Source organism: Stenella coeruleoalba, assembly GCF_951394435.1.
Source record: "Stenella coeruleoalba genome assembly, chromosome: 1".
NCBI classification, from domain to species: domain Eukaryota; kingdom Metazoa; phylum Chordata; class Mammalia; order Artiodactyla; family Delphinidae; genus Stenella; species Stenella coeruleoalba.
Window position 1 is genome coordinate 165754250 of NC_137169.1, and position 13982 is coordinate 165768231.

The following is a 13982-nucleotide window of genomic DNA, read 5'->3' on the forward strand; positions in this document are numbered from 1 at the left end:
CTTCTGGCCACAAGAGTTCACATCCCTCCCACATACAATGTATATTCAACCCCTCCCACAAGAGCCCTAAGCCTCTAACCATTATGGTATTCACTGATGGTCCAAGATATCATCACGTCATGCCATTCAGGTCTAAGTGTGGTTGAGGCTCCTTGGGAGCAGTTCCTTGAATTCAGCTCCTTGAGTAGAGTTCTGAAGAACTATGAACTAAAGAAATAAGTTTTATACTCAACATAGACTCTCCACACAATGATGGTTCAGGCAGAGGATAACCACTCCAAACCCTGCTGTTCAAAAAGAGTTCTGCCCTCTGAGTAGTCCTTCCTTTGCCATTAAATGTAGAAGGGCTTTTAAGAAAAGCCCTTTTCTACCTAGGAACCTCTGTGGGGCTGCTACTTGACAACACCCTCAAGATCTTTAGAAGGATTTTTTGTCCATTTGAAAAGGTCCATAAAACACCATCTTGTCTTTCTGAGATCTTAACAAAGAAATTTCCAGTCATGTCCTTGGCTTCATATTTAGACCACATTTTTCTGCAGCACCACTGATTTCCTAGAAGCCATTTCTTAATTTGAGTGTCATTTACCATCTGGAGAGGCTGAAAATGAGAAAGTTTAATTTTTGCACCCAGCAATTCCTGGGTTCTTCTAAGTTTAACCGTTCTTTCTCTTATCTCTCTTCTAATCCAGAGCCAGTGAGAGGTCAAGTGGCAGTTTCACACTTGGCCTGCAAATCTCCTTAACTAGATTAGTGATTGCATTGGGTGCATTTCCTCTTTTCCATATTACTGTAGGTGACTTTGGGGACAACTCTCCACCACTATAAAAAAAAGGTATTTTTCCCCAATTCCCAATAACATTTTCTTCAATTTCTTTTCAGTCGATAATGAGCTGTCAGCTAGGACACTTATGCATGAATTCTTCTTGTTTCCTAGCACCATAGTGTCTGGGTTCCAAGAACTAGTGTCCCAAGAGAACTGGCAGAAGTGTGTGGCATTTGTATGACCTAGCCTCGGAAGCCACATAGTGTCACTTCCTCCATCCTCTGTGGGTTGACACAGTGACACAGGTCTATCCAGGTGAGAATGGAGGGAATATGGGAGATATAATATGAGGTGGCAGCCATCTTTGGGAAATAAAATCTGCCACACTACTGTTGAGGGATATTACTTAGCTTTAACTTACGGTTTTAACTTTATCTCATTCACAAGTCTAGGTCCCAAAGGATATTTTTATATTTCTGAAGATCAAACCCATTTTCAAGGAACTATAACTGAGGTGTTGGGAAGAATATCGTGGAGGCTTTCAAATCCCCAAAGAGTTTTTTAAATATTTTGAACAAAAATATTGGAAAGACTGTTTGAACAGTCTAACTGTTTGAACAAATTCTAACTCAACCCTTTAAAATAGATTGTTTATATGTGTAATCGAATGCCTTGTCTACTTCGACTATCAATTACAATGGCTAGATTATCACTATCAAGAAGAGAATTAAATTTTGCTGGCAAGGGGCAGACTGGTTAATTTCCCAAGCTCCCCAAAACCTGCGAATAATTTTATGAGATCTTTGATATGGTTAATTATTAGCGTGCTTAATTTTTCTTTCCCACTAGCACATTTCCATGAAGAAAATCAACTAATATATACTTTCTGTGAATATAGCCCAAGAGTAGGTAACAATCTAATTGTATGCTTAATTCTTCCAAGAGGTAGCTTTTTAAAAGTTGGTTGTAGGAGCTCTTGCTAAATTCTGTATCCAAAGGAAGACATAACTGATGCAGGCTTTTAGGGAATCCCTGAGAAGTATTTTTTTTTTTTTAAGGGCTTCAAATGCTTGGCTTTCTAATTTATTTATTTATTTATTTATTTATTTATTTATTTATTTATGGCTGTGTTGGGTCTTCATTTCTGTGCGAGGGCTTTCTCTAGTTGTGGCGAGCGGGGGCCACTGTTCATCGCGGTGCGCGGGCCTCTCACTATCGCGGCCACTCTTGTTGCGGAGCACAGGCTCCAGACGCACAGGCTCAGTAGTTGTGGCTCACGGGCCTACTTGCTCCACGGCATGTGGGATCTTCCCAGACCAGGGCTCGAACCCGTGTCCCCTGCATTAGCAGGCAGATTCTCAACCACTGCGCCTCCAGGGAAGCCCCCTGAGAAGTATTTAATATATAATCCTTTCTGTTATATTTGAGACACTCAACACATGGAGAGTACTCTAGGCATAGGGCTACAGAAGAAAAATAAGCACAGGAAGAGACATGCTTGGCTACAGATATTCTGGATCATTGCAGTCACCCTGAACAGGACTTTTGACTTAAAAGTAAGAGAAGCAGAATGAGTAATAAAAAAAAAATTCTTACTCAAAAGTGATTAATATGTTCTAGTGAAAATTAGCAGGTTTTACTTGAGTGTCTTTCTCTACATACTTGCTGCGTAGGTATAACAGTTTAAATCATGTTAGTAATAGTTACAAGTTCAACTTTTAAAACACCTGAAACTAGCACAACATTGTAAATCAACTATCCTCCAATAAAATTTCTTTAAAAACAGATTTTAAAAGAAAAATTTGCATCTTCACATGTCAAATAAGCATGCTTGGAATGACAGCCTTCACTTGGGACCATGTAACTCTTACCAAGACCTCACCGCCATTTACTGTTGCTCTATTCTAATTGCGGAAGGAAGGAAACACCCAAACTTTAGAGTATCAGATTTGCAAATATAGTCATAGATTCAGGGGTTAATACTGTTTTAGAAAATAGTTTAAGTATGACTTTAGAGAAACTGCCAGATTTTTCTTCTATTTACATTATGTGAGCCATCTTTAGGAGGATTGCTACAGCTCCTCAGCTTTCTCTCCTAGATTTAAGCATCAACCTAATTTTTCCAAGTCATATGATGCTGATTCTTCAACTGACTTTACTTTGTCATTGAGAACAAGGAGAGAGAGCCTTATGGAGATGGTAGGACTTGAAATACATCTTAAAGGATAATAAGATGTTTAAAAGTATAATTTGCATCAATGTTATTTTGAGTCATTGTAGTATCTTGATTAATTAATTGAATTGTTCTATAAGCCAAAAGTAAACTTAAACATTAGCCATACTAATTAGTAATATATAAATACTGATTTTACTACATAAATCTTAATGTCAGCCTTTGAATGCAAAGGAAACTTCCTTGCTTATGTTCTTTTTTATTTTTTTAAATATTTATTTATTTATTCAGCAGTGTGGCACGCAGGATCTTTGTTGCGGCATGCGGGATCCTCCTTGCTGCATGAGGGATCTTTTTTTAGTTGTGGCACATGGCATCTTTAGTTGCCACATGCGAACTCTTAGTTGCAGCATGTGGGATCTAGTTCCCTGACCAGGGATTGAACCTGGGCCCCCTGCATTGGGAGCATTGAGTCTTAGCCACTGGACCACCAGGGAAGTCCCACTTATGTTCTTTTTTAAAAAAAAATTAAATTTGTTCTTTTGAATCATTATTAAAGATAGATAGATAGATAGATGATAGGTGATAGATAATAAACCTTCTTTAACACTGTACTGGTAGGCTATAGGAAACCTTAAAAGGTGAAAATGAATTTGGTTATTCATATTATTCAAGGTATATTCAAGGTTTTTGAGTCTGTATTTCTTTTTTTTTTTTTTTGGCAGTACGCAGTCCTCTCACTGCTGCGGCCTCTCCCGTTGCGGAGCACAGTCTCCGGACACGCAGACTCAGCGGCATGTGGGATCTTCCCGGACCGGGGCACGAACCCATGTCCCCTACATCGGCAGGTGGACTCTCAACCACTGCGCCACCAGGGAAGCCCTGAGTCTGTATTTCTTGAAAACTGTTAGTGGAGGTTTGTCATTGCCTTCTCTTTGCCACTACAAACACAATCATTTTGCTCCCAATAATTTCTGATTCCCTCCTTCATTTTGATTTTGATTTTGTTCTAAATGGATCTGTCTTTGACAGCAACAGAGTAAAATTTCTTGAAGGGGAAATTGCTCTATACGATAGTTTTGAAATAAAATACCTGCCAAATTGGATTGACTGGGGCTCTGAATGCAGCAATATTAATATTAAGTGAAGAAGTTATCTTCCATAAAAACCCTTGGGTGAAATAATATGTGAGTTACAGGGCTATATTTCAAGATGTCAAATTGGGGTTCATGGTATGAAAATGAAATGCTCACTGAAATAATGCCAAATGCACTAGAAACTAGAGACACGTGCCTAGCGCTTGAGGCATAGAAAAGAAAGAAAAATTGTTTGGACCATCCAAGGCTTTTTAGTCTTTATTTCTTGAAACCCATTAGTGGATGGTCATCTACCTGCTCATTGTCACTACAAATCTAATCACTTTGTTCCCCATAAAGGTATTTCTGATTCTCTCCTTGCATTTGATTTTGTTCTAAATGGGTCTCTCTTTGACAGCAACAGAGTGAAATGTCTCGAAGGGCATTTGGGAGGTCAGGTGGTAGACGGGGGGCACAGGAAAAGACCTCAGGCATCACAGTTCTTAAATCAGTGGGCCTCAGGCTTCCATGTGCTTGAGAATCACCTGGGGAGGGAGAAGTGTTAAAAATACAGATTTTCAGGCCATAGATGCATACCAAGACAACCCCAAAGATCAATTAGATTTACCTCTAGGGCCAACAGCGTAACCCTTGACTGGATCTATGCATCAATTCCTCTCAGCTTGGGAGAATTACCCTTTCTGGTTCCTTCCTCTGAAAACACTTTAAATGTTTCTTCTGAAGTAGCCTGAATGTGAGGCCAAACCCTGATGTCACCTGGAAAAATTTCAGGTGCAGCGTTTACTCTCAAGCATCTTCAGGCTTTGAATGAATGTGTGTTCTCTGGAGGTCTAGAAAATGTTACCTGGCTTTAATGTTTATTGTAGAACTAAACTATATTTGTTATACATTGAATATTGTTTTCAAAATGTTTCAGTCCAGTTATGTGTTCATTAAGTATGTTTGTTTCTAGCAGGACATTTTATTTGGGCAGGAACTTCTCTTTAACCCTTGTCACGACTAGAATCTTTTTGGAACTGAGCCAACTTCATAGGTACTAAAGTGTAGCTTCAGTCAGCTTAACTTCCATTGAAGTGCTTTGCACCCATTGATTTACGCATGGACTGAGGCATCCCCTTGAGAGGGGGAGCGGCAAGAATGTAACTGCCATCCAACGAGGCTTAAGAATAAAATAACGTTTCTGATGAACTGAGTTAGGACCAAACCAAGTCCGGATCACAGGAAATGGCTGTGGCATCCCTAAGCGCAAAGGGGGATGTCTTAATTATTGTTAAATAAAAAACAACTCCCGAATTTAATGCCTTATAACAAAAAAATCATTTATCTTGCTCATAAGTCTGTGGTCAGGAATTGGGACAAGGCACAGAGGGAATGGCTCATCTGTGCTCCATGATGTCTGAAGGTCTTGGCTGGGATGACCCCAAAGTTGGGAGCTCCCACGACCTCCCCCACCCCTTATCTCTCTCTCTGCACACAGCCTGTCCACATGGCTAGCTTGAGCATCCTCAAAGCATGACAGCCTCTGCGTTTTCAGACTTCTTACATGGCAGTCAGGGCTCCAAGACAAGTGTCATTAAGAGGACTGGGAGGAAGCTGCAAGTCTTCTTATGACCTAGCCTCAAAAGGTCCCAGAACATCACTTCCGCCACTTTCTATCAGTCAAGTGAGTCTCTAGGACCAGGCTAGATTCAAGAAGAAGGAAATAGACTCCGCCTCTCAGTGGAGGCAGTAGTAAGGAATTCATAGCCATCTTCAATCTCCCATAGTTTGTCCTCTGGCCACAGTATTTACAATCATTGTACATGCAAAATACACTTTCCCCCTCCCAAGGCTCCCAAAACTCTCATCCCATTTCAGCACTGACCCAAAGTCCAGCATCTCATCATGTAAATCAGGATGAAGCACCTGGGTGCCATTCCTTAAATACAGTTCGTATGAATCTGAAGACTTGGGAAATAAAGATACAAGTTATCTGCTGTAAGGTAACTACAGTTAACACTGCCATTCAAAACAGAGAAGTTTGGAATAAAAGGCTCCTAATAGTCACTGGTTCACAATAATTGTGAAATCCATCCAGATCCATATCAAGAGTTCATTTTCTCTGAAGCCATTTCTTACACTGAGAACTTTTGCTGAAAGAATCTGGGGATAACACAGTTTTATTTCAAACCCAAAACTGGGAGACCTTCAAGGTGGCAGAGGAATAGGACGTGGAGATCACCTTCCTCCCCACAAATACATCAGAAATACATCTACATGTGGAAAAACTCCTACAGAACACCGACTGAATGCTGGCTTCCCAAAAGATATATATTTTTTTCTTTTTTCTCTTTCTGTGGGTGTGTATATGTATGCTTCTTTGTGTGAGTTTGTCTGCATAGCTTTGCTTTTACCATTTGTCCTAGGGTTCTGTCTGTCCATCTTTTTGTTTGTTTTTTTTTCTGTATAGTTTTTAGTGCTTGTTATCATTGTTGGATTTGTTTATTGGTTTGGTTGTTCTTTCTTTTTTTTAATGACTTTTTAATTTTTAATAATTTTTTTAATAACTTTATTTTATTTTATTATTTTTTACTTTCTTTCTTTCTTTTTTCTCCCTTTTCTTCTGAGCCATGTGGCTGACAGGGTCTTGGTCTGACAGGGTCTTCTGGCCAGGTGTCAGGCCTGTGCATCTGAGGTGAGAGAGCCGAGTTCAGAACATTGGTCCACCAGAAACCTCCTGGTTCCACGTAATATCAAATGGCAAAAGCACTCCCAGAGATCTCCACCTAAGGCTAAGACCCAGGTCCACTCAATGACCAGCAAGATACAGTACTGGACACCTTATGCCAAACAACCAGCAAGACAGCAACACAACCTCACCCATTAGCAGAGAGGCTGCCTAAAATCATAATAAGGTCACAGACACACCAAAACATACCACCGGATGTGGTTCTGCCCACCAGAAAGACAAGATCCAGCCTCATCCACCAGAACACAGGCACCAGTCCCCTCCACCAGGAAGTCTACACAACCCACTGAACCAACCTTAGCCACTGGGGGCAGACACCAAAAACAACGGGAACTACAAACCTGCAACTATACATGATACTATACATAGAGAATCCTAAAGATGCAACCAGAAAATTATTACTAGAGCTAATCAATGAATTTTGTAAAGTAGCAGAATAAAAATTAATGCACAGAAATCTCTTACATTCCTATACACTAATGATGAAAAAATCTGAAAGAGAAATTAAGGAAACACTCCCATTTACCATTGCAACAAAAAGAATAAAATACCTAGGAATAAACTTACCTAAGGAGACAAAAGAGCTGTATGCATAAAATTATAAGACACTGATGAAAGAAAATAAAGCTGATAAAAAAGTTGGAGAGATATACCATGTTCTTGGATTGGAAGAATCAGCATTGTGAAAATGACTATACTACCCAAAGCTATCTACAGATTCAAGGCAATCCCTGTCAAACTACCAATGGCATTTTTCACAGAACTAGAGCAAAAAATTTCACAATTTGTATGGAAACACAAAAGACCCCGAATAGCCAAAGCGATCTTGAGAAAGAAAAATGGAGCTAGAGGAATCAGGCTCCCTGACTTCAGGCTATACTACAAAGCTACAGTAATCAAGACAGTATGGTACTGGCACAAAAAGAGAAATATAGATCAATGGAACAGGATAGAAAGCCCACAGATAAACCCACACACATATGGTCACCTTATCTCTGATAAAGGAGGCAAGAATACACAATGGAGATAAGACAGCCTCTTCAATAAGTGGTGCCGGGAAAACTGGACAGGTACATGTAAAAGAATGAAATTAGAACACTCCCTAACACCATACACAAAAATAAACTCAAAATGGATTAAAGACCTAAATGTAAGGCCAGACACTATCAAACTCTTAGAGGAAAACATAGGCAGAACACTCTATGACATAAATCACAGCAAGATCCTTTTTGACCCACCTCCTAGAGAAATGGAAATAAAAACAAAAATAAACAAATGGGACCTAATGAAACTTAAAAGCTTTTGCACAACAAAGGAAACCATAAACAAGACAAAAAGACAACCCTCAGAATGGGAAAAAATATTTGCAAGTGAATCAACTGACAAAGGATTAATCTCCAAAATTTACAAGCAGCTCATGAAGCTCAATATCCAAAAAACAAACAACCCAATCCAAAAATGAGCAGAAGACCTAAATAGACATTTCTCCAAAGAAGACAGACAGATTGCCAACAAACACATGAAAGGATGCTCAACATCACTAGTCATTAGAGAAATGCAAATCATAACTACAAGGAGGTATCATCTCACACCAGTCAGAATGGCCAGCATCAAAAAATCTACAAACAGTAAATGCTGGAGAGGGTGTGGAGAAAAGGGAACCCTCTTGCACTGTTGGTGGGAATGTAAATTGATACAGCCACTATGGAGAACAGTATGGAGGTTCCTTACAAAACTAAAAATAGAACTACCATACGACCCAGCAATCCCACTACTGGGCGTATATCCTGAGAAAACCATAATTCAAAAAGAGACATGTACCACAATGTTCACTGCAGCTCTATTTACAATAGCCAGGACATGCAGCAACCTAAGTGTCCATCGACAGATGAATGGATAAAGAAGATGTGGCACATATATACAATGGAATATTACTCAGCCATAAAAAGAAATGAAATTGAGTTATTTGTAGTGAGGTAGATGGACCTAGAGTCTGTCATACAGAGTGAAGTAAGTCAGAAAGAGAAAAACAAATACAGTATGCTAACACATATATATGGAATCTAAAAAAAAATAAAAAAAGGTTCTGAAGAACCTAGGGGCAGGACAGGAATAAAGATGCAGATGTAGAGAATGGACTTGAGGACAGGGGGAGGGGGAAGGGTAAGCTGGGACGAAGTGAGAGAGTGGCATGGACTTATACATACTACCAAATGTAAAATAGATAGCTAGTGGGAAGCAGCCGCATAGCACAGGGAGATCAGCTCCGTGCTTTGTACCACCTAGAGGGGTGGGATAAGGGAGGGTGAGAGGGAGACGCAAGAGGGAGGAGATATGGGGATATATGTATAGCTGATTCACTTTGTTACAAAGCACAAACTAACATACAATTGTAAAGCAATTATACTCCAATAAAGATGTTAAAAAAAGAAGACATTTTCCAAGTAAGTTGAAAATCATACTATTATTCAAATATTCAATAAATATGTATTGAGTTCATACTAAAAAACCAAAAAATGTCCTGACACCTTAATAGGTCCCCTAGATTCTCAAAAATTGAACAGTTCCATCTTTAATTTTTTCCTTCACTTCTCGTATTTTATAATAAGTAACTAGGAAAAGCCAAGTAGCACTTTGAGGATTCTGCCTGGAGATCTATACAGCCAGAAGCTCACGATCTCTCTTTCCCACATTACCACAGGCAACAGTTTGGCTAACTGTTCTACCAGGACAGAACGCGTGTGTCCTTTCCTCCCGCCTCTGATAACATTTTCCTCATCGTCCTTCAAGGCCTTACGAAGAGTTTCCTGAGGCCCTTCCAGTTTCCACACACCACCCAGTCCCAAACCAATGTTACAAGCAACCCATTCTTGGCACCAAATTCTGTTTCAGTTATCAACGCTGTGCAGCTACTCAAGATAACAATCATTTGTTTTGCTCATGAATCCGTGGGTTGGAATTCAGACACAGAACAGTGGGGAGGGTTAATCTCTACTCCGGATGTCTGAGGCCTCAGCAGGTAGGACTTGAATGGCTGGAAACTATAACAGAGTAGGAGCTGGCTTGGGTGTCCTTACAGTGTTGCGGCATCAAGGTAGTCAGACCTTTAAAAGTGGTAGCTCAGAGCTCCAAGAATGAGTGTACTGTGGCCCAGGAGGAAGCTGCAAGGCTTCTCATGACATAGCCTCAAAGGTCCTTGAAGGTCACTTTTGCCACATTGTATCTGTCAAGCAAATCACTCTAGCCAGCCCAGATTTAATGGGAGTGAAATTAGGTTCCACCTGTTAATGGAAAGAACAGCAGAGAATTTGCAGCCATCTTTGTTTGAAAGAGATCTACTTTTATAACATGATTTCATTACTTGGAATATGAACATTTGTATATATTGCAATGTCAAATAATAGCAAATGGGGACTTCCCTGGTGGTGCAGTGTTTAAGAATCTGCCTGGCAATGCAGGGGACACAGTTCGATCCCTGGCCGGGGCAGATCCCACATGACGCAGAGCAACTAAGCATGCTGTGCACCACAACTACTGAGCCTGCACTCTAGAGCCTATGAGCCACAACTACTGAGCCCTCAAGCCACAAATACTGAAGCCTGCGCACCTAGAGCCGGTGCTCTGCAACAAGAGAAGCCACCGCAGTGAGAAGCCCGCGCACCACAACAAAGAGTAGCCCCCGCTCACTGCAACTAGAGACAGCCCACGCACAGCAATGAAGACCCAATGCAGCACCCCCCCAAAAAAAATAGCAAGTGGAAAGTGAAATGGGTGATTGACTATAATTAAGAAAAATGCAGACCATTGAAATGGTGAAGCAGATACAGCTATACATTAGTTTTCATATTCGTATTTTTTAACTTGGCAAAACGTCGCTCAAATATATTTAGACACAAGGTGTCAGCACAAGCTTGAATTCAATTAATTCTCATCAAAATATCTGGATAATTGGGTAGGGAAGAGTTGGTCTAAAGAAGGCAATGTAGCTTAGTTTCTCTATTTTGTGTTTGGCATTCTGCTTAGTTATTTAGTTCTAATCATTTTTAAATGCTATAATATAAACTCAAAGGGGTGCTCTAAAATGATATTAAGAAAAAGCACAAAGCCATAGGAAGGCAATAAAATTTATCCAATGAGATAACAAGTCATGCGAATTTTACAGAAACAATAAACCCTTAATAGGATTATGAACAATGTGTAAGGTTTACTTTTCTTTTGTGACTAATTAGAAGTCATGCCTCTCAGACTTTTGATAATAGGAAGCTATTTCTACAAATATACGTTATCACTAACAGGTACCTGCTCTGGCTCGAGCAGAATCCATGCAACTGTTTTTAACTGTAAGTTAAAGAACATATTTTTCCAGGTTTCCACTTCTTACAACAGGAATTGATTTATTTGTATCCCTCCACTGAGAATCTGATTTCTCCCACAGTCTTTAGAAATAAAGCTGGACATTACATACTGATAGAAGGGTCAATTCAACAAAATGACATAACAATCCTAAATGTGTGTGCACTTAGAGCTGAATCTTTGCTTTCATACTCAGTTATTTTCTTAGGATAAATTTGCTGGAAGTAGGTATGTACACTTTTACACCTTCTGATAAATCGTGCCATATTGCCCTCCAGAAAGGTTGCACCAGTTTTTACTCCTAGCCAGAAATATATGAAAAATGCCTGCCTCTCTTCATTTTCACCAAAACAAGATGGCCATTCCATCTAAGATTGTCTTTAAATGTGGTTTTATTACTTCTGATTTCTCCTACTGATAGCGACTACAGAAGTATAGTAATTTTTTTTTAAGTAGGGACTCTTGTATCTGCTTTCAAAAACAATGAGAATGGGGACTTCCCTGGTGGTGCAGTGGTTAAGAATCTGCCTGCCAATGCAGGGGACACAGGTTCGACCCCTGGTCCGGGAAGATCCCACATGCCGCGGAGTAACGAAGCCCGTGTGCCACAACTACTGAGCCTGCGCTCTGGAGCCCACGAGCCACAACTACTGAGCCCGCACGCTACCACGACTGAAGCCCGCGCACCTAGAGCCCAGCAACGAGAGAAGCCATCGCAGTAAGAAGCCCGCACATTGCAATGAAGAGTAGCTCCCACTCACTGCCACTAGAGAAAGATGGCGTGCTGCAACGAAGACCCAAAGCAACCATAAATAAATAAATTAAAAAAAAAAACAACCAATGAGAATGGTGTTATTTGTGTGTAAACCTAGTGCTCTGAAAATGCTTCAGAGTGGTTCAAAGTTTTTCTTTAAAATTTGATGTGGAATGGTCATGTCACACAAATATGTGTGTGTGTGTGTGAGACAGTGCCAAGGTAAGTAAATTCTCCCCTCACAGCCTATATACATATTTCTATCACTAAATTGTCACATCACTTTATAATTATACAAATATGTTTTGCCTGATAGATTGTGACTTTCCTTAAGGTCAGGGATTTTTGTTTTATATGTTTTTGAGTTATCTCACAGCTACAGAGTCTGGTATGATAACCATTCAATACAGGTTTAGTGAAGGAAGGCTGGAATGAAGGAAGAAATGAGGGAAAGAGATGTGAATTTCAACCTGGTCTTTGTCTACAGAATCACAGATTTCAGTTCACATAATCATATTAAAAGAGGTTAACTGTTTTTTTGGTTTGTTTTTCTGCGGTACGTGGGCTTCTCACTGTTGTGGCCTCTCCCGCTGCGGAGCACAGGCTCCGGACGCGCAGCCTCCGGACGCGCAGGCTCAGCGGCCATGGCTCACGGGCCCAGCCGCTCTGCAGCATGTGGGATCTTCCCGGACCGGGGCACGAACCCGTGTCCCCTGCATCGGCAGGCGGACTCTCAACCACTGCGCCACCAGGGAAGCCCAACTGTATCCTTTTTAAAATTAATATGTTGGCTTCTAAATCAGTCAATTATAATAAAATCCACATAGAATGCATTGCAGATGCCTACCTAGAGCCCATCAGGAAGTTCTCTCTGGGACTTCCCTGGTGGTCCAGTGCTTAAGAATACATCTTGCAGTGCAGGGGGCGCCGGTTCGGGGAACTAAGATCCCACATTCTGTGGGGCAACTAAGCCTGTGCGCCACAACTAAGACCCGATGCAGCCAAAAAATAAATACTTTTTTAAAAAAAGAAAGTTCTCTCTTGTATGAATTTTTTCATAAACACTAGCTGATAATCTGCCTTTCACACTAGTGAGAGAGTTTGGACTGGCTGATAATTGTCAGAATGTTATATGTGAACTTCCTCAACCCATGTATAGAGGATTTATATCCCTTTCTTTCCTGGTTAATTTCAAAATTTGGCTTTGTTTTATTGAAATGAGGGTAAATTTCTCATTACAATTAGAATTTTATATTTGTGTAAAATGCTTGCAAAAGCCAATCTACTAAGTATTTTCATTAGTCTGAAACTTCTATTTAACCAGAATTTTGCTAGGCGTTCATAATGACAACTCTAAAGTTTTCATTGTTTTGAAATGCATTCTGAATTATCAAGGACTTAATTGTATTTAATATAGGCTTATACATCATATTCAAACAATTTGAATATTGACATTGAATGCAGAATCAGCAATAATTTTAGAACAATAGTTGATTTTAGAGATTATCAAATTCAACTGCATCATTGTACAGATAAGAAAACTAAGGACTCAGATAGGTGAAGTCACTTGTCCAAAGCCACACAGCTGGTTAATGTCACAGTGCAGCTGGATCCCAAATCTATTGAGTTCAAGCCAATTACTGTATCCATTTATTGGCCAGGTTGACTAAGAGAATACTTTTTTCTTCAATTGATCGTGTTCCTTACCTAGAGAAAAGTGAGATTTTTCTGTAATAATATACAAAAGAATAATGGGGCCATTGGCCAATCACACAAAAGACATCAGATCTCTATAATGAAGAAAAATTAATATCCTAAGTTCTGAATATTTTGAAATGGAATCTCTCAGAATTAATTCTTCAACCTAGAATCCTCCTTATCTTTTTATAACTCTAGTTTGGGCACATAGGTAAGCATCTGGTACCTACTTGTTAGCTAATAATGAAGAATGATAAGAATTAACAAGAAGCAACTCAATCCTTATTCTTCTCCCCCTAATGATCAAGCTGAGCATCTTTATCTCATTAGTATCTGACTGTGAAATACCTTGACACCTGAAAAGACTAGCAATTTATTTATCAGGATATGGTACCTGATTGTGAGGCTTTCTGCTG